Source organism: Mixophyes fleayi, chromosome 10 (assembly GCF_038048845.1).
Source record: "Mixophyes fleayi isolate aMixFle1 chromosome 10, aMixFle1.hap1, whole genome shotgun sequence".
Lineage (NCBI taxonomy): Eukaryota > Metazoa > Chordata > Amphibia > Anura > Limnodynastidae > Mixophyes > Mixophyes fleayi.
In genome coordinates this window covers 14,438,934-14,461,884 of record NC_134411.1, presented here as the reverse complement: position 1 = coordinate 14,461,884, position 22,951 = coordinate 14,438,934, and the positions used below count along the sequence as shown (strand labels likewise).

The 22,951-nt window shown below is 41.5% G+C and overlaps 1 non-coding gene across 1 annotated transcript; it reads right to left on the bottom strand.

The window, feature by feature from the left end:
- Nucleotides 1–458: 458 nt before the first annotated feature.
- Nucleotides 459–530, bottom strand: LOC142104708 (small nucleolar RNA SNORD50). Its single transcript, XR_012679651.1, has one exon. It is a non-coding gene; the product is annotated as a small nucleolar RNA SNORD50 (small nucleolar RNA).
- Between the last annotated feature and the right edge of the window lie 22,421 nt (nt 531–22,951).

Genomic DNA, 22,951 nt, shown 5'->3' with positions numbered 1-22,951 from the left:
CTAAAAAACATTTTTATTTTTTTTCCCACTCCTACACTATTATTAACCTCAATAACATTCATTTCCACTCATTTCCAGTCTATTCTAAAACACCTCACACCTCACAATATTGTTTTTAGGCCAAAAGGTTGCACCGAGGTAGCTGGATGACTAAGCTAAGGGACACAAGTGGGAGGCACAAACACGTGGCCCAACACGTGACAGGATCAGTGGACTTAAACAGCAGCACCACTGGACTTATACGGCAGGATCAGTGCCTTGCTTGCAGTCTCCTAGGTAACGGAAATAATCTGTACAAATATGCACACAGGGGCATGGCCAGTAAAATATGGAACACATACTTTATGGACAAACAATGTCACTACACTTCATGCCGAGAAGCTAACCAAATAGTTTTCTCCATACAAGATACTCCAAACTATTCACTGAAATACCTAGCTTTTATCACCACGTAAATGAACTCAGCAGTCAGATCCATAATAAAGTGTGTCATCACACAAGTAGGGTTCGGGACAGACTCATCACAGTTCAGGTAAATTTAAGTTTGACATTTGCTATAAAACAAACACACAAATAGTCAATTAGTATGTTTTTGGACATTGGGAGGAAACCAGAGCACCCAAAGAAAACCCTCACAACTCATTAGGAGAACATACAAACTCCACATAGATATTGCCAGGGTTGGAATCTCAAACCCATATGACCCCAGCACTACGAGGAAGCAATGCTAACTACTGTGCCGTCAAAAATTTTACAAATTGTTTAGGACATCCTTTTGCACCACTTGTGGTGGTTCCTCTGAATTCAGTTACTATCCTTTGTGTCAGTTAAGCCCTTCAACCATCTCATCATAGAAAACATTCAACTTACCAGACTCGGCAACCTGAGACATGTGGACGCCCTGCTCCCGAGCCATGAACCCCAAAACCGAGAAGATGGCGAACCCCGCCACAAAGCTGGTGATGCTGTTCAGGAAACCGAGCGCTATGCAGTCTCTGGAGAGGGAGAAATTACAGACATTGTGTATTAAGATGGAAAGAGCTGTACAAACAAGGAGACGAAAGATATTTTTTATCTCCATTCTCTAATTTGGTTTTCCCCTGGCTCATTCTGATATTGTTTTAAGTTAATTTTTAAATTGCTTTTCTTCATTGCCTTTTAGCCATTATGCAATGCATTAAGGCAGAGAAAGCAGATGGGATAATGCCTTTGTGGATTTAATAAAATCATGGACCACGTACGTTTTAAGCGCAGACTTTCAAACACATAGAAGATGTTCCATATGGATATAGACTCCTCCCACTTGATGATAATTATTCCGTGTCTATAGGTGGATATACCAAACCTATACAAAAACTCAAACGACACAAAACAGGGACAATAATCGTGCAGTATGTTCACAAATCAATAATGATAGTCCCAAAAGAAGTCCCAAAGGTAGATTTTTTATATATTTATTCACTTTGTGCAGGGAACGGAAACGACACCAAAAAAAGAATCCTGTGTTGTTCATATCCAACTCCCCCAATGATATTATGCTTACAAGAATGCAAATGGTAATGGGCATCTCGTACATATGTATTTAAGCAAATATCCCATTTCACAAATGGAAAATTAAAAATGACTGCTTTTCTTTTACGTATCTGACCCTCTATTAAGAGTAAAACCGTGACACCATTAACCCGCTGATGACTAAACTAGTAAAATAGCTTTATCTATATAATTGAAACATTATCCCTGATTCATCAGGCTTTGATTGCTTGTATACCAGTGAATCTATTAATAGAAAAAAACAGATTGATTTATAGCTCAGATGAAAGGTTCTCAGCGCACACAACAGAAATAATAATTAGCCTGTGTGACACCTCATGTCAAGTGTAACTGTTCTAATAACGAAAAAAGAACTTGATAATATCCGTGATCACTTGTTTTTCCTCTCACGGGATCTTCCACACCAGCAGACCCTAGTCCTCCCCTTCCAAAACCCCAATCTCCACGGGCAAAGCTGAATTCTAAAACATCAAACAGGTGGGGCGCTTCCATAGTGCATAAACCAAGAAAATGTTTTATTCATAAAACGCACAGATTTCACACGTACCATAGATCACAGCAAGTTAAAGCATATCAAGGTCACTCGTCAGCTTACTCCTATATTTCCTGTAAACAAGTTCGGATAGGAGCAGGTCTCACAGTTAATGATCTACATCCAGTCACACGTTGCTATAATTCCAGCATTATGAGATTCACCTCGTTCTGAGGTTCGTGATCGGCAGGAACCCCCGAACAGTGCTCAGATCCGGGCTCGGATCGGCACTGTTCGGGATGGTTCTGATTTAGTAATTCCGGACCCGCTCATCTCTAATAGAAATGTAGAATAGGTCTGCAAACCTATAGATCTTAGTTATAAACATTATACATAGTTTGAATGTCCCCATTATTTTATTGTGTTCAGTAAAACAGGAATAACTTGTTCTGAATGGGCTCTGCATCCTCTTATTTATTTATATTAGGTGGAAGTGTTTTGTTAAGTGTTTGAGTGACATTAAGTGAAATAATATCTATATGAATCCATATAATTAAATGTCAGAAGTCCTATATTAATAACTAGAGATCAGTAAAAAAAAACAACACAATTTTTGACACTACTAAATCACACATAACATACGTGACATCAATATTTTTTTTTGGGGGGGGGGGGGTTTGAATAGGGTTAGGAGTCCCTGATCCCCATTTTCTTCTTGGTGTTATTACTTTCAGTTTCATACATTTGTGAAATTACATAGATGATTTGTTGGCTGTCAGTACATTTTTCTTTTTAAATGACTAGTAAGAAAAATTATTATGAGTTAGAAACCTCTTCTATTGAAGCCAAGCTTCAGACTCCCCTGTGGTTTATGTAACACTAGGTAACTGCATTATAAGGCTGGGTACACACTACAAGGTTTTCAGCTGATTATTGTGCCAATCAAACGATAAAAGACCGCTCGGCCCAATATCACATTAGTGTGTACGGTACAACGATGAATGATTTATTGCTCCATAGCACATCATATTGTGACATTTGATTTTTAAACCAAATTAAAAATCTCATTCAACGATGGAACAATGTCATTCCAATCCTGCTGTGTGTATACACTCACAACCGACAATGCCCATAGATCTCCCCTTGTGCAGAGTCACAATCTTTTCAGCCGATGGTTATGACAGATAAAGAGCACAGATCTGAAGGTAAATCGTGTACAATGTGCTTAGTGTGTACACATGAATCGGCTGCTGATCTGGACTTTTTTTTTATTCTTCCAGGGGCAAACGCAGGATTTGTAGAAGGGGGTTTCCACACCACGCTACCACCAATGGGCATGACCAGCTTGCATGGGGGCATAGCTATAATATTAGACTGTCTAAAAATATTAGACAGTGCTTGGCTGCTCTCGAACTCTTCCTGTCCCCATAATATACATGGGCAATGCTGTGTGCACTACTGTTAGGTGCACTCAGAGCCGTGTGAAGCGGGGGCAGGGTCCAGCCACCTCAATTATACAGTGCTCCAGGCTTGGAGGGGGGTTTCCAGGCACTAGGAACCCACCCCCTTCCCCCTTGGTTTGTCTTCTGTCGTTGGTAAAATCGTTAAAGATGGGACAAATTATGGTACAAAACAACCAGAACTACATGTGACATATACAGAAACTGTAAAATGAAAACTGAAGTGGCAACAACAGATATTCCATATGTTGCATTGTGTATTGTGTAGGTAGATAAGTCAGACAGACAGACTAGATAGATAGATAAAATAGGAGGATAGACAGATTGATACAATAGATAGACACAATAGATAGGTAGGTAGACAGATAAAATAGATATATAAGATAGATATATATTTATAAGATGGATTACATCAGGCCTGTCCAACCTGCGGCCCTCCAGATGTTGTGAAACTACAAATCCCAGCTTGCCCTTCCAGCTATCAACAAGTTGTCTACTGGCAAAGCATGCTGGAGCTTGTAGTTTCACAACATGCTGGAGGGCTGCAGGTTGGACAGGCCTGGATTACATAGATCATATATATTAGATAGATCAGCAGATATTTATATATATATATATATATATATATATATATATATATATATATATATATATATATATATATATATATAGACGCAGATACGCCTTTTACAATGATATTAATTGCACCAGTCTTGTGGCTGCTGCAAATACATTCTGATAATTTTGACGCCTCGTTAACCACTTCTGCTTGTCCGATTGCCAATCCACATCTGAAACTACTGGGTGCTTTTTTCATAGATCATGAATATATTATAGAATTTTTAGCATGTAGTAACAAAAAAAACAAACATTTTTTTGTTACGTTCGTAAGCAAGAAGGTTATATCAGTGTATTATATGTGTATGTGGGTGTAAGTACACCTTCTGTAAATCTTGAGCATGCACTACAGATACATAGCTCCATAGACACTGCAGGGTCTCAATTATGCGAATCCAAAGTTAAGCCTTACTGCTCCTATTAGTAACAAAGTGTCAATAGATGACTATACGTTGGTGTGTTATTTCCTTGGCATATCCCAGTCCAAGTCAATGACCAGAAGATTACAATAGATGAGTGGTGAAGGGGCGTGGATATCAATTCAACTGCTACTCAAGCTGAGCAGTCAGCTTTCACCCTTGTATAACTGTCAGTTTCACAGTCCCTCTTCTTTTTTATTTAGTATTTCTTTATTGAGGAAGGAATAAACACATGACATGTGTTCAAGACTTTTAACAGTATATAGAAGAACATTCCTCACATTGTTAACATAAAACAAAACCAGAATGGGGGGTGGGGGTGACCTGAGAAAAAGAAAAGCAAGAAAGGGGGAGAGGGAAGGGAGAAAGGGCCTCAGGGCATGTCCTAGCCTAGAAACACTGCTACCAAAAAGGCATCTGACAGAGCATAGAGATATGTTATTTTTGGACCGTAAATTACGCCCAAGTTGGGATCAACTTTCTATCAGCCCCAAAGACATTAGTGCTAGTGTCACTATGCACTCACTTGGCAGTAACAGGGAACAATTGTGATTACGTTATCAGCTCCTCTTCTGGATAAGAGCTTATTGCTTGTATCCAATGGTTTCCTGCAACAACCATGGCCAGACATCTCCTGGTGGTAGCTCTGGTGAAAAGTTTGGCTTGTAGGCCATTGTAGTGGGAGTAGACAATGGGGAAGAAATGTATGTTTACACCCTCAATCTAGTCCACAATTGGAGGGTAGGAGTGAGATAGAATCTATGGCACAGGTCCACTCTCAGATTCTAGTAAGCAACAATTCCTGGCGATACTTAGAATATAGCAGGAGGTGAAGCCCTCCTTAGGCTTTCCTCCTGTAGAGAACATCTTGTAGAATCATAGAAGCTTTCCCTGCCCAAATGAAATCACAAGTTAATAATTGCATGACAATGAGGTATCTGGGAGGGATATGAATCGGGAGTGTTTGGAGAAGGTATCAGGCCTTTGGTAGAATGTTCATCTTGGCAAAGTTAATCCTCCCCAGCCAGCGGAAGCCTTGGGAGCACCAATTCCTAAATTCAGAACTTAATTTGGAGACTAATGGAATAAAGTTCATTCTAAACAAGTTAGAGAGATCTTTAGTAATCAATACCGCTTATAATTTCAAACAACTCGAGTACCAGGCAAAGGGTCCCTGCATGTTTGATCCCTGCTAATAAATTTGGCGGCACTGAAAGATTAAGGGCGACCGATTTAGTATAATTTACTTTGAAGTTAGACGAGTCACTAAATTCCTGAAATTCCAATATTAGGGAGGGAGATCACTGAATTTGTGACCACCACCAGGAAATCGTCATCAAATGAAGCCAGTTTATGCAGTTTTCCCTACCTGAACACCAGAGATATCAGGGTTTGTACTAATAGACCGGAACCAAAGCCTCCACACAGAGAACAAAAATCAGTAGGGGACAGCGGGGAGCATTGTCTTGTTCCATGTTTTTATAAATAAGGGATCTGAAAAGGAATCTTCATTCTAGCTGTGAAAATTAGGACGAGAGGATTGGTTGTAGACATACAGGACCCAGTCCTATGTGCTACAGAACTCCTGATAGGAGCTGTACATCTACCCTGTCAAAGGCCTTTTCAGCGTCGGTTGAGAGTTGCAAAGTAGGAGGTCTCAAATTTCCAACCGAATGGACCAGATCAATGATTTCTGTGGTGTTATCAGGGTGCTGGGGTGATTAAGTCTGGTAGCAAGAATTTCAACTGGGTGGGGATGGCCACGATCTAATTGAAAATCAGAAGTCGGAGAGTTCTCATTGCCGAAACAGGCGTTCCAGGTATTCTGGAAGAACATCTGAGTCAACAGACTCTGGGATTTTCTTGAAGCAGACATTATTCCACCGTGAGTGATTTTCAAAGTCCTTCAGGTGATCCTGCATGGTCACCATGGTCTGATGGACCTCTGCTAGCTCACGTTCTACCCGTTGTTGGTAACTGCAGACGTCATTCACTTTGTGTTCTGATGTTTCCAATCGAAAACCCAAAGCTGCCACCTCTAATTTAAGTTCCTAAATGACTGCTCTCATCTCAGTCGGTATCATGGTCTGGATTAGCTTCATCAACTCTCGGGTGGAACAGATCATGCCTGAGTATTGAGATTCATCCAGGTCCAATTCAGGAGAAGGGGAGGTGCCCGCAGCGGTGAAGTCAGAGCCGGATTTCTCCTTCCTTGTGAACATGGTGGGTTGTATGGGATTTTTTGCCTGCGAGACATGGCAGATCATCATCATCATTTATTTATATAGCGCCACTGATTCCGCAGCGCTGTACAGAGAACTCATTCACATCAGCCCCTGCCCCATTGGAGCTTACAGTCTAAATTCCCTAACGCACACACACACACACACACACACACACACACACACAGCCAATTAACCTACTAGTATGTTTTTGGAGTGTGGGAGGAAACCGGAGCACCCGGAGGAAACCCACGCAAACACAGGGAGAACATACAAACTCCACACAGATAAGGCCATGGTGGGGAATTGAACTCATGACCCCAGGCACTGTGAGGCAGAAGTGCTAACCACTTAGCCACCGTGCTCCCCATGTGCGGATGTGAAAGAAGGCTCAGTAGAGTAAGTGTGTTGCTAGGGAATAGACACTGAGGTTTAGTGTGTGTGCTGCTGGGTTCTAAACACATTTAGGATTGGACCATCATCTGGAATTTTTTAGAGAAACTGAATAAAGCTTAGAGACACTTTCTCCCGCTATTGCAGTGAGTGAAGATTTTTATATTCACAGAGTGACCACTTGTGTAGGTAGCTGAAGAAGCGTTGTATGAAACAATGTAAATATGGATCCAATACTGCAAATGACCACAAGATGGAGCCAAAACTCTGCAGAGTAACACAATGGTGAAGTAAATAGATACTAAGCAGAGAATACAACAAAAACCAGGAATTCTCCACTGCAGCACACAAAATTAAAAAGTGGCTGGAGAAGATAGTGGGTGAGTCTTAACTTGGAGAGGAGGAGAATGTAAAGTAGGTCATTAAAGTCAATAGATTAGTTTGGGAGCTGTCAGAACAGGAATTGAGACTCACACTGCCACTTGTAAATAGTGGTGTGCTCTATACCACAGCAACTGACTCCTTTGTCTTCCTAGACATTTTTTACTTAAACTTCTTACGCTGCGAGGAGGAACTCTGCAGCTTAGCTGGGCAGGTAGAAGCGCCTAGAGCAGATCTGTAGTCCTATATATAACAGCAGCTTATCCGTTATATGTACATGGAGCGGACCCCTGGCGCGAGTGAGCAGGGCCACTTGTTATGGGCATTGTGTCCCCTTATAGTGATGACAGCAGAGAACAACCGCTTCTGTCGGGCAACAAGCTGGAACAGAAAGGGCCCAGATGTGGAGGACCAAAAGCCGGTGGCTTTGTTGCGGGGATGAGGGGAGGTTCCGAAGGGTATCTCGCCCATAGAAATGTTGATCGCTGGAGCACAGGTGAAGTCTCTTAGTCACTGAGAAATGCTCACCTCTAGAAAATCTCTGCTGCACCTCCTTTTGCTCCAAGGGTCTTATCTCCACCATATACCAGATCTTGCTCCAATACAACCAATCCCAAAAGAACTCCCACGAATTGGCATGGGGGCGGGACGCAAAGGAGGAACTGGACCCAAAAGTGTGGGCCAAAATTAGACTTAATCTGGCCAAAGCATCAATATCGGTTCAGGTGAACGAGAACGTTCACAAGATCTTCTATAGATGCCACTGGGTCCCCATCCGCATTCACTCAGTTTTCTCCACGTCTTCAGACCTCTGCTGGCGGGCTTGTGGTCAGAGAGGCAGCCTGCTGCACCTATGGTGGACCTGCCCGAAAATACGCTTCTACTGGCGAGAAATCTATACACTCATATTCAATGTCACCGGCATCAATATGCCACCTTCTGTATTGTACACATTGCTGCCTGGGCCAATCTTGGACACCCCTCACCATTTACAAGAACTGATCCACCACATAATAAACGCAGAAACTTGCGTTATAGCCACACACTGGAAAACACCTCCCCACGATTGTCCAGCACTATTCAAGGCATATGGGCCACTTGCCACATGGAGAGCATAACAGCCAAATTGCAAGACACCCCTACTACATTCCGGGTGGTCAGGTTGCCTTGGACAGATCACTACGGAGCTACCTCTCCCTTAACTGCAACATACTCCCATTAATTACAATCTCCCCAGCCACCTACGTAACACTTCAGAGTCATTGCTGCCTTCCATCTCCCCTCCAATCCCACAATTGCCAAATAACTCCCCCCCCCCCCCCCCCCTGTCCGTTTTCATTTCCCCTCTCCATTGTTCGTCTTTGCTCTAAAAAACCTTACCCGTTTTATAACTAGGTCTCTCACATCTAGTTAAGCAGTATGTTTTGTACATTGATATTGGGGTCTATTTATCAAGGATTTTTCCTGTGTTAAACACCCGAAAACAACAGTTTTCGGGTGTTTACCGTGAAATTGCTATGTATTATTGAAGTATCGCAGCAGATATCTCAGATATCTGCTGCTTTGCAATTGCTATTGTTTTTCTGAGCACTCCCCATAACAGTGTATGGGAAGTGCTCAGAACCGCTATGTATGAAAGTCTGTTTAGAGAAACTTTTCTCTTTTTCTACATGTTAATGTACGCCATCTGAAGCTGGCGCCATCTGAAGCTGGCGCACATTAACATATCTGAAAACTTTCGCTCTGAAGAGCAGAGCTGGACAGCGCATGTGTGGAGGGATCATGTGATCCCTCCCTGTCACTCATCCTACAGTTTGCCGTCCAGTATGCTAGTGCGCATGCACCAACTTTTCAGTCGGTGCATGCGCACTAACAAAAAAGGAAAAAAAAAGAGAAGATCACTGCAGCCTTTAAACTTGAGAAAAGACTGCGATGATCAGGTGAGTCACTTCTCAGGGACAGCAGTCTATCGGCACTGCTGTCCCTGAGAAGTTTTTTAATACATAGCCGTTACTTTTCAATCCTTATCAAGGAGATAAGGATTGAAAACTATCAAGTGAAAAAAAATAGACCCCTAAGTCTTGTTAAAAAAAAACACTGTACCACAACACCTGATTCCAGTCAGTTGGAAGCCCCTCTCCTCCCACTGTGTCCGAGTGGTTTACCTGCATTGACTTTTACATGTCTTTAGAAGAATTATCCCTCTCGGCCTCTGCGTTTACTGCTACTTGGTTCAGTTTACTGGAACTTAAAGAAATAGATGAATTTCGTACAACATCACTTCCCCCATGACCTCCATGCTGACAGCCTGTCAGTCTTGTCTTTCTTTTCACCAATGATTGTTTACGTTCTTGTATACACTGAAAACTTCTTATGTTGCTGCTGCGTCATGTAAGTTCTATGTAAACGATTATTATTAATTGCTGTTGATTATTTTTTGAAATATATAAAGAATATATTGAAAAAAAAATAAATAAAGTCGGTGAGATGATAATTCCTTATCTAGTAAATGGTGTCTCCATCATTGTCTACTGGAAATGATTTCCGCAATCACAGTCTTATAATATTACATTGTTCCAGGAACATATTTGTTGTTCTCATTAAAAGTCCTGCAAGACTCCAGTATATGAGATTTATTTATAAGGGCTTCAAAACATAATTTACATAATAAAATTGTAGATAGGGGACATGGATATTAGTACTGAAAAATGTATATTGTATTAAACATGTTGTCACACATTGCACCAGCTACCTTTCATTCTGGTCACTGTTCTTACCTGTTTCCCTTGCTTCTCACTCCCATTCACCTGCTGGTCTGTACTGAGCATGGGCACACCTGGTCTTTTCAAACCTTCCTGCATTCTCTTGATTGGCTAATTGTCTGTCAGCTCTGTCTATTTAAAGCACCTTCTCCTCTACTAGGTGCCAGATCTTCACCTTTTGCCTAGGGCGCCGGAACCCTAGCAGCGGCCCTGCTTGTTCCACAATCAAGTCCTGAGGTATTATTGCAAGAACCTCGTGCCTCATCATCGGTCCTCTCCTCAAGCTATTTGCTTTCCAGGGATCTCAGTACATCAGTTCTCTGCAGTTCACCACTTCTCAGTTGGTATCGTGTGTTCTGTTCCACGATCAAGACCATCGGTATTGTTGCAGGAACCTCGTGCCTCATAATCAGTCCTGTCCAAAGCTATTCTCTTCCTTAAAACCTCAGCGCTTTGGTTCACTGCCGTTCACCTGAACCTCTGCATTTATTGTCCAGTAGTCCTATTCCACGTTTTCACCTCACCCTGCTCCAATACCCCTTATAGGACAGCGACCTGCAGCTAGAGAGCAGCTAACTCAATATCCCCTTGCGGGGATTCCTGGCGAATACCTCTCTACCGTTAGACTCCACACCTCTGTGGGGGTAAGTCTATCTAGAGCAGGGGCTTCGAGGTCTACTGCAAAATTAAGGCCGCGTGACACTGGTAAAAGAGCCTTATTAAAAAGAACGATATCTGAGCATTTAATAAATTCAATATTTTGCTGTCTCAGAATTAAATAATGCAGTTCATATTTGATTGGGTCATATTTTCACCTGCAGAGTTGCGCTCTGAATAAACAGGGACCAATGTTTATTACGTAATAGACTATCATTTTATGTACTGATCTCGTCTGATCCAGCATTAAAACATGTTACAACATACATAAGTTTTAGATTAAAATATAAATTCCCCTAAAATCTTAAACTGTATTTTTTCAACATTAAATTCATACCACTAATACACTAATATGGATTTTCTAAAAAGCTGGATTTTCTTCAATACCTAATATAAATCCCATTAATTCATGGATATTTTGGGTACATACATGGAGAAGTCACTGAGTTAGCAGGAGTGGCCACTAGCTGATCAAGGAGACACGGAGTCTAATGCACCCCCGCAATGGAGATTGAGTTTCGCCGCAAGATCGCGGTCGTGGATCTCTGAGACAGTCACCAGTGTAGTGCTGGAGCAGGCAGTGAACCATTACTATGGCATCCTAGTGGTGCCAGAGGCTCCTATTTATGCAGCAAGGTGAGCCCTTATAGAGTAAGAGGAGCATCCCATTGCCTAGCAACGAGACGCTATACCCTCTGCACATGCACGCGCACTGCGTGTAAAAAGAAAACAAGGATGTACCCTGTTGCTATGCAATGGAACGTGGCTGTCGGGGAAAGGCAGGTGGCCGTCTCCTGCACCTAGTGTCACAGTGCGGAAACAGCGCCTGACAGGAGCGATGCCTGGGCAATTAAATTCTCCTAGTTCCCCAATATAACCAGTGTATTTGGTTACATTTTTGAATTACTGTAATAAGCCTTGTGTATCGTAGTGTATGTGGAAAAAAAAAGAGAGCTTATTATTATTATTAGCCTTTATTTGTTAGGCGCCACAAGGTTTCAGCAGCGCTGTACACTGTACAAACAGTAGACTATACAGGGTGAAAACAGTACAAAACAATAAACAAAAATACCAATACTTCAGAAACTCCAGGTTGGCTAATGCAATAAACACGGATCAGAAGAACAGGTAAGGAGACAGGAGGGAAGAGGGCCCTGCTCATGTGAGCTTACATTCTAAGGGAGGGAAAACAGAACAGGCACAGGGGGGAGCCAGATGAGGCAAGGAGGAGAGTGAGTTGAGAGCGAGTGGAGGGGTTATGTGGATGAATGGTAGGCTTTAAGGAAGAGGTGGGTTTTCAGCGCTCGTTTGAAGGAGCACAGAGTAGGAGAGAGACGGATGGAACGAGGGAGGTCATTCCAGTGAGGGGGGGCAGCACGGGAGAAGTCTTGGATTTTGGAGTGGGAAGAGGTGATAAGAGTGGAGGAGAGGCGGCGGTCGTTGGCCGAGCGCAGGGAGCTGGCAGGAGTGTGAATGGAGAGGAGGTTAGAGATATAGGGGGGAGTAGAGTGGGAGAGAGCTTTGTAAGTGGTGGTGAGGAGTTTGAAAAGAGTTCTGTAGGGGAAGGAGAGCCAGTGTAAGGCGAGGCAGAGGAGGAGCGGCGTGAGAGGAAGATGAGTCTCGCGGCCGCATTGAGTATGGAGCGGAGGGGGGAGAGATGGGAGTTGGGGAGGCCGGTGAGGAGGAGATTGCAGTAATCCAGGCGGGAGATGATGAGTGCATGGATGATAGTATTGCTGGCATCCTGAGAGAGAAAGGGATGGATGCGGGCGATGTTGCGTAGTTGGAACCGACAGGCTTGGGTGAGGGAATGAAAATCTAAATCTAGTCATTAGATCAAGAAAACAGTTATAAGTTACTTGTTAATCATTTGGATAAAATAGCATTTCTTTCTCCAGTGGAGTTTGTATAATTCCTGTTAAATCTAATTCTAGCCATACACACTGCGATATCGCAACCAATATCAGATTATTGGCCCAATATTGCAGAATGTTTGGGCGAAAATCAACCTACATCTACAGGATTATTATGGTATTTTTCTGCCATATTCACCTCAATAGAAATTTTAAATTAAATGTATCTGTTATTATTTTAAATTAACCTTCCGTAGCGCTCCTGTTATTTGTGTTTGATATTATATTGAGGGAGGTGGTACTCCCCCTCTATAAGCACCGGACTTATAACGTATAAGGATATAGATAATGGGACTATTAATTTAATGTGTGGGTGCAATTAATTGAATGTGGGACTGAATTTGGAGAGAAGAAGGGCTATTTATTAAATGTGAATCTAATTATTAAATGGGAATGCTATTAAATTTGATGCTGGTGGTGGATGGGAAGGAATGTGTTTATTAAATTATATTCATTTAATGTTGGGAATAGTTGCAAGGAGGGAGGCCTAGTTATTAAACATGGGTGTTATCGATTTAATGCCAGGTCTGGTTGGGGGGAGGGAGGCCTAGATTGTTCACCTACTCTAATACTCCATTACTTCATGTCCTGTTCGTTCATATCACCTATCCCTTTTCCAAACAGGGTCCCAACATAGCAGGATCCAGACAAGCAGCAGCTGAGCTTACGACACCAGCAGCAGCAGGTAGTGAAAGCTGCAAGAACAGGTAGGAGAAAGTAGGAGAGTCGCCAACTGACCGGATACTGGTGGAGCAGTGCAGATTTTGGTGGATTGCCCACTCAGCCCGGACTGTGTCCCTACTGCAATGGAGTTCACGCTGCTCTACTCATGTGTGCACATAACAGTAGTGCATGCATCATTGCCTGTGTATTTTAAGGGGATGGGAAGTGGTTGGAGCGTGACATAGCACTGTCTAACATGATAGCCATGTCCCTTTCAGAAAAACTATATATCTTTTTTTTATCAACTAATTCCCTAAACTCAGTACCCGCTGCCTCAATTTGTCTCAGACACAAATTCTGCATGAATGAGTGAGCACAAAACAATGATAATTGTGATGAGCTGCTTCATACAAAAAAACTCTGGAATATCTTCTTTATTATGGGAAAATTAGGGTATGTGGGATGTAAATAATTTCATCAGCTGCTGCATGAAATGCATTCAATATAAGAGCAACTTTAACAAGCATTCACAAACAGCAGTTAGTATTAATGGTGCAATAGCTCCACCTTGTGGCCTAAGGAAAAAATAAAATATTAACAGACAAGCCCATTTTTATGACATATCAATGTTACTGTAATATAGCAATATATAGTACAGTGGTGTAGCAAGGTGAAATAGTACCTCCCTTCATCCACATTCCCCTCCAAAGCCTCAGGACATTGTATTAAATAGACGGAGGGAAATTAGTTACAGCAACATGTATATAAATATACACATATACATACACAAGCACACACACCTTTATTTAACTATAGTGGAACTGTATTTCATTAATTTTGATCCCTAGCAATTTATATTAGAATGGTGTAACAAGGTGAATCAGCACCTCCTTTCATCCACATATAATAGGTTCAGAGATAGTGTTAGAAATAGAATTTGCTATAGAATGGCGATTCTGCTAGCTGTAATATTATTGTGTTGTACATTGTATCCTTTAGTCATACTTGCCTACTCTCCCGGAATTCCTAGGAGGCTCCCGAATTTCGGGGAGTCCTCCCGGACGAGTAGGCACATCTCCCGGATCCTAAAAAATGTAGAAATGCACAGCATTGAATGGCGGGGGCAGAGCTTAATAGCGTCATTAAGCCCTGCCCCCGCTATGCTTGACTTCTAAGTGCATGCTTAGAATGCACTGAAATGGACTGTGCAGAAAATCCTTTACATGATGCAAGTGCAAGATCAAATGGGTATAAACAGAATTGAATAGGTTTGAATTTTCTGGGTATTATAAGTTAATATTTAGTACAAGTATTTTTAAAGTGTAAAAAAGTGGGTTTTTTTTTTTGGTTTTTTTTTTTAATCAAATCTGTGACCATGGGTCCACTGAGACTGCATTTGCCATTACATCCCTCGATGCAGCAGCTCAATAGCAAAGTGTCCCTTAATAATATTTTAACATGTCAGAAGCTATGTCGTTCAATGGGGCAGCAGCTTAACGTATCTTTTAGTATAACACTCCCCTCATCTATGAAAGGTTTTTAGAGAATCAGGGTGGACTGGGAAATTTGGATATGCAAATGATAGTTGTTTTTGCATATTGAGTGTCTTCTTTACCTTCCCATGCTGTTTCCCATTCCCGACCACAGTGTTTCCCTAACCCAGTCCTCAGGGAGCCCTAACAGTGCAGGTTTTCCAGGTCACAAGTGATATAGTTAGACCACCTGTGGATCTGTTACAATGTATCAGTCAGTAATGAATACACCTGTGCTCCAGCAAGGAGATATTGAAAACCTGCACTGTTAGGGAGCCCTGAGGACTGGGTTTGGGAAACACTGCCCTACCAGATACCAGATATCAGCTGAGGATAATAGACTGTATGTATGTATTCAGTATAATCCAGCTGGTGGACGGACCCCTGGTGCTAGACATGCTATATTCTATACAATTAGCCGTTTGTTTTTTTAGAGCAATTAGATTCTGTTTTAAAAGAACAGCGTGACAAATTTAAATTTGCCACCACTCCTCCAGAAACTGTATTTAAAAAGCAGATTTAGACGGGACAGGATTTATTAAATTCTAGGTGGTATATGTCCCCTAGTAATCCATGCCAAAGTCATCATTTCATTTTATTCAATTGTTTTTTATTTATTCAAGGCTGTACAAACAGTTCTAGATAAGAATGACATTGCACTGAGTAGCATTAAAAACAAAATGGAGATGTAAATGTGTTTCATGCCTTGCACAGTACAACCATAAAATATTAAATAGAATCTGTTTTACTCAGTAAAAAAAAGGGGGATTGGGAGTGAATTATCTGAAACAGAAAAAAGAAGTGAAAAAGCTGGATTAAAAAAGGGGTGAGATATAAATAACGGTATTACTTATGTGTCCTAGATTAATTGAAAGCAAATCAGAAAAAGTAGAAGGTAGTTATATATTAGAGTATTACTATTGAAAAGACAATCTTAAACTGAAGTCATGAATCCATAAAAGAACATTACAGTGTCTTGAAACAGCTCATCTGCAAGTTAAAGGGAAGCAAACAACAGCAGAGCTAAATATAAATGTACATTTGCATAATGCAGTAATTGTGAACCAGCAATGCTTACTTTCTGTGTGTAAGTCTGCCTTCCGGTCCGCTAACAGGATATCACGGTACAGGACCACTACATGTTCTCTAGAAACACCCCAGTAGAAGCAATCTGGACCGAATTTTACAGGTAGATGGAGGCTTTGGAAAATGTACTGGATGGAAACTGTAAAAACTGCAGTCTTACCTATTACTATCATATTAGGAGAAAAGCTAAATAAATTACATTAATGTAACCCCCTGTCACTGTGTGTAGTGTGGTATGCAATGGGTACACAGTGCACCTCCTTCTCAAGCCCTGGCTAGCTGATGGGCATGGGTGTAAATGATCATGGGGTCCCTGCACATGCAGGTGTTTCTTTGTATTTAGTGGGACACAGGGGATGTCACTTTGTGGTGCAGTGCAATAAAAGTCACAATAATTTGGGCGCCAGACCATCTCTATGATAAACTGAACTTTTATTTACACTCCTCTTCCTCCAGCACGATGGTTGCAGCAATAGAGAAAAATATATGTACATCTCCTTACTCTCTCCAGCACAGTTCTTAATGAGCAATACGAATATGGTTGCAAATATCTTATTACTCCTCCTGCACAGTTCTTAATGTTATCCAGATGTTAAATAACATAAATCATAGGTCTCTCTTACACTCCATACTCACTGCAGATCACCCTCCTTTGCAGGGGCACTCACATGGAGGCTAACTAGGGGGGTGTTACATTAAGAAAAGGTTTTGTCCTAATATACTGCTCAGCTTAGGCTCAATTGTCTTAAATGAATCATGACAGTGTGCAGATATCAGGATAGTCTGCTTCACGCATTGCAGAAGTGCAACTGCAGGGTTGTCCTAGTGGAAGTGTACGGGCGAGACCAAGGGCTAGATTTACTAAGCTGCGGGTTTGAAAAAGTGGGGATGTTGCCTAAAGCAACCAATCAATCAGATTCTAGCTTTCATTAATTTAGTACCTTCTACAAAATGACAGCTAGAATCTGATTGGTTGCTATAGGCAACAACCCCCCTTTTTCAAACCCGCAGCTTAGTAAATCTAGTCCCTAGTCTCACAGACCTCAGGAGGTGGAAGAGACTTCTTTTGTGAACAGGAAAAGGCTGTGTGTCCTCCCACTATGCAGGGAATGTTGCTGAAAAGACGTGTGCTCCAGGGCCGTCTTACCCTGGGCAGTTGCCCGGGTGCCCCATGAGCATAGGGGCCCCATAGGCAGGGTTGGTGGCCTGCTGTAAGCAAAGCATTGGGGGGGGGGGGGTAGGATTGCCAAGCCTGAGTGGTGGAGGGGACCAAAAGCAGCTGATGTGGATGTAAGGGGTATTTGGAGAGATCTGACAGGCATGCAAGGGGCATTTAGTTAGGTTGGATGGCATGTGGAGTGGTGTGATGGGTATGTTGGCCATGTATGACTTTTTGTATCCCCACTTCCCAAAGTTCCCTCCTCAGTTACTGTGAAGAGACTATATGTAGCCCTTTGAACCCTCCTCCATTGGATACAGCAGCGAGGTAAGAGCTGGACTGATTTGGTGATTATTGTGAACATTGTAGCATTTTTGAATATTTTCTTTTTCAATTAGTAAGATATTATAAATTGTTATATTTTCTATGTATGTATGTATGTATGCATGTGTGTTTATACTGTGCATATGTATAAAAGGTAAAGTTGGCTCTTTGCAGTAGCTACAGATATTTTCTGGCTCCTCGTGTCTGACTGGTTGGCCACCCCTACAATAGAGAGTTTGAATTAAGAAGAAATATGAATGAATAATGTAAGAAACAATTTATTTTAAATTTACATTTTTATTCCTGTGAGTGGTTGTGTAGGTAGGGCCCCAGTGCACTGCTTTGCCCAGGAGCCTATTATGCTGTTAAGGTGGCCCTGATGTGCTCCACCCCGCTTTTCCATTTAAATAATTCCTTTCAACAAAATGAAATTCTGTTTCTGCACGTCAGTGCAAAGCTATTCTACACTTAGGAAGGAACAACCCCCGCTCCCCCCCCCCCCCAAAAAAAAAACCCAAAACAAAAACAAACTCCCATTCATGGCCACTCCAGGTGCCCCTGTGTAAAAGTAGACACACTACATCATAAAACATCTACAGTGTAACAAGGAAATCACCAGTGTACCTGCACAATAGGCTTCATTTCCCCGCGTTTGTTCCCATCCTAACAATTTTTAATGGAGCTCGGCAAGTACTTTATAGGTTACAAATCTTTCTGTACCTTGGACACTTACCACAGATGAACCTTACACAGGTGCAGCTGACTGTACAGCACAGTACTCCTGTGAAACTCTTCCATATGAACATGATTGTGATACATCTTGGCTATACCACACATGTGGTATATGTTTGGTGCATCCATCAGAGGTGGTTAGTTTTATATGTGATTTCTATATATTAAAATTTGAGTGGATATTGTTATTGTACTATTTGGTAGTAGCCTCCCATACAGCCTTCATAGGTTATGTTGTTTAATCTGTTCTGACATATAGACACAAGGGGGTAGATCTACTCAAACATCTACAAAGGTGGTGCTGCCCCTGGTGGAGAGGAGGACTCTGCGCCCGCTACAAAGCGGTCCATCCCTACCTTCTATCCCAAATTAGACCTTTAAAACAAATGTTTCAGGAAAAAATACAGAAAGCACTTACCGGCCTCAGAACTGAACATGCAAAACGGGATTCTTAGGTAGACCAACTAAAAACAAAAGTGATTTAATTTTAACAACTGGCACCTCTGCCAGGAGGTAATCCTGTTACATATAGAGAACAACAGTATAAACTCTGATAAGACAAAAGATCTTCTGTAGTAAATATGAAGTCTTATTCCATTCACATCAGGGGGTAAATGTATCAAGCTGAGAGTTTTCTGGCGGGTTTGAAAAGTGGAGATATTGCCTATAGCAACCAATCAGATTCTAGCTATCATTTTGTAGAATGTACTAAATAAATAATAGTTAGAATCTGATTGGTTTCTCAAACCCGCCGGAAAACTCTCAGCTTGATACATTTATCCCCAGATGTGGACACCTCAAGCAGAGAGAAGTGTGTCCTTGTGCAGACAAATATAATCTTATAACAGCATCTGTTACACAATGTAATAATCTGTTTATAGTTTGCTAATATGGTTAAGAAGTTTCCAATAAACATTGGCTACTTTGAGATAAAGAAACAATATACATCAACATTGTTATAACCGATGGCATCTTAAATCTCACTTCACTCTATTTAGCTTGACCTTTCCCATTGTCTTTTAAACCTAAAAGGTAAATACGTTTGTCCTTCTATCACTAGAAGGGTACACACTGTACAAAATTCCTCCCCCAGTCCCCCCCCCCCCTCCGTGTGATACCCTTAAAGATTTTGCCAAGCATTACAAAAAAAAAAAAAGTCCCAATCAGCATGCTGATTCATGTGTACCAACTAAACACACATAACCATAGGCTGAAAAGATCATGACTGCGCACTCCATAGAGATCTATGGACACTGTCGATCGCGAGTGTACACACTGCAGATTGGAACGACATCGTTCCATCATTGAACAACAATTTTAGTCTGGTTTAAAAGTCAAATGAAACGATGCTATGTGCTTTGAAACAATAATTGTTCAACATTGGAGCGTACACACTAATGCAATATTGGCCGAACAGTCGTTTATCGTTTGATTGGCCCAATAACCATCTAAAAACCTAGTGTGTACCCAGCCTAAGAATACAATTAATGATAAAATAAATGTTTACCTATGAAAATACATACACTTTAACAAAAGGTCCATATATCAAGAGCAACTATCAGGTCAGAAATGAGTTTTGTGACCATTAGTAAATCAGGAAATAACAACTGAAAACGTGAGTGTTAGTGTAAAGGCCTGATGGAGATCTTCTGCAATGTGTATAAGACTAAGTACATGGTCGGGGTGAAACACGTTGGCACAGGGGAGAAAATGTGCTCAGCCACCACCCAGATTACTGCCAAACGCTTCACAATGGGTCTCTCTGAAACGGGGGGCCAGGAACAATGACCTCCCCATCCTACCTCACCTGAAATCATCTCTAATGATGCACTGCATTACAAGCAGAATAAAACTACAATATAATTACAGAAGACAGACAGCCAACCTATAAGTACATGAATAATGCGCACACATACTGTATATTGTTCTTCTCTATCTCCAGTAAAGTCATTTAAATGGTAATAGGATTACATTGTTTTGAGACCTTGGGTAGGGAGTTGCTGGTATTTACTGTGATCTGGCCTTTTCTACAAGGCCCCCTCAGAGTAAAAGCGTACTATCCGGATATATAGGAGGCCACCTGCTCAACTTGTTACCTGCAGACATGGAGATCAAAATGTACTTCACTCTGATACTCACCTTCTGCGGCTTCTCCCACATCTTCTCTTCCCCAGGTAAGTTCAGCTCTGTCATTATACTGAACTCAGAGTGATCTATGAAATATCTTTGTTGTTAAACTATAATCTACACAGGCAGCAGGGAGTCTTCTAGCCACCCGTATGGTAATATTCTTATGGAGTAACCTTAAAGGGGGACAAAATCCAGGGCCTTTTCCAGCAACTGGGTCATGTCTATATAATGGACCCTCCCCATTAGGTGCTGCCTATTATAACTCTCATTCCCCTTTGTAGCTGATTACTCTACTCATCTGCCAATCACTGCACTGCTCATATGCTGACTGTAGGGTAAGGCACACAGACTGGTCTCTGCGCAGTACAATACCCATCCGCTCTTTCACGCTACCAGTGTTTGAAGTGGTGAATGGTGACTAGCAACAGGAGTAGAGGAGGAAGAGGTGAAAGAATCAGCAGTAATAAAAGTCAGAGTAGCATAGACATTACTAACAAGGTCATTATTTTTATGTTTATGTAAAAGTCCAAGAGTTAGGAGGAATAATAACTGTAGACAGGAAAGGAATTAATTACGCTCTTTGGACCGGATATAAAGTTGGACATAAGTTCAACTGTTGTGTACAAAATTCTGCTTTGTTCTACTGCGCATGTACAGTAAGCAAAGTAAACTTTAGAATTAAACGTTACTTGAGCTTACTGCCCCCTATGCATTTAGAGGCAGATCCGTGCTGTGCAAACACAAGTTACTTATAATAGGACCAAGCACATGTAAGTGTAATGTGCCTGCAGCAGATCGGCCTATTTTGAATAAGTCACATCTCCAGATACGCGTCTGTAAAGATATGTGTGGTTTACGATAAAAACTAAAATACACAATGTGTATATAAAAATAAAAAGTATGCCCACCCCCCCAAAATAAGTAATCAGCACAGATATTATAGCGTGGGCTGGTTACTGCTAATGCTGGAGGGGCAATGAACATAGGGTCTCTCTGTGGAAGTGGAAACAACCCCCATGCGGATAAGGTCAGGCGTGGGCTGGCATATTTCAGCCCTGGGGGCGCACAGGCGTCCGCATCACATGACACGCCTTCCGGCCAGGCCTTACAGCTGTGAAACTGAGCGGCCCGGGGGACCAATGCCCCCCGGCCCAGCCCGCCCCTGGATACGGTGACAGTACAACAAGGAGACCCGTAGCGTGAGGTCCCCCTATCATAATGTGATACCAGCCCCAGCTAGGGTACAATTCCTTAGGGCATTAGGGTTGCAAAAAAAATATGCGTTATCCCAAAGGAAACCAGATCCATACTAAATAGCGTTGAGGTTTCTCCTGGCACCGCTGGGTAGAAGACTAATGGGTTAAAATAATTATTTGTAGAATTGGAAGACCTAGCAAACTCTGGCAGTCATTAGCTGTAGAGCATGCTAGGGCTTGAGGAACTACAAATGCCAGCATGCCCTGGCAGTCAGACCTGCTGGAACTTGTAACAGTGCAGGTTTTCCAGGTCACAAGTGAAATAATAAGTACAACCTGTGGATCTTTTAGTCGGTCAGTAATCAATACACCGGTGCTCCAGCAAGGAGATATGGAAAACATGCACTGTTAGAGTTCTCTGAGGACTGGTTTTGCCTTAATCCATCACTCTGGCACTCACTAAACCAGACACAATAAAACAGCCCCAACTATAATAATGATTTCAGCTGCAGCTCTCCTTGGACAAATAAATCATATAGTAAATGATCTCAAAATGTATTTAAATTGTCCAAGAATCTCTGTATGTTAGTGATTATAGGATTATCCAGTAGTCTTATTTACTTTATTATTATGCATACATTGTTTCCCTATTATTTGTAATTTAGTATTTTGCTGTTCTTTACTATAGGTTGTAGATTTAGTAAATAATAGCGTAGAAGCAGATGAGGTATAAGATGCTTTTAACCAGACTAAGCGGTATATTTACTAAACTGCGTTTTTTAAAATGTGATATAGCAGCCAATCAGAATCTAGCTATCATTTATTTAGAATATTCTACAAAATGACAGCTAGAATCGGATTGGTTGCTATAGGCAGCATCTCCACTTTTTCCAACCGGCCGTTTAGTAAATATACCCCAAAAATACTTATGTTATCGAGCTCTTGTACTTGTTGAATAAAACACAGCTTCCCTTAGATCTTGAGTAATGCTCTGTTCAAAAGGTGTTTGGCAAAGACAAGTCAGCATTACTTTGGCCTCTATCCTTTGGGGATTAAATCTAGCACAAATCATAATGCGGAGGCACCCAAACTCAATCCCTAAGAGCTTCCAACAGTTCACGTTTTCAGGATTTCTTTAATCATACACAGGTGATTTCATCTATTTTTCTGGGTCAATAATATTCCCATCTGTTTCTACAGACAGAAATGCTGAAAACATGGCCTGTTGGTTCCTCTTTTCAAAATGTATCTTTCAAGTTCCGTTATCACATTTAGCTTTTT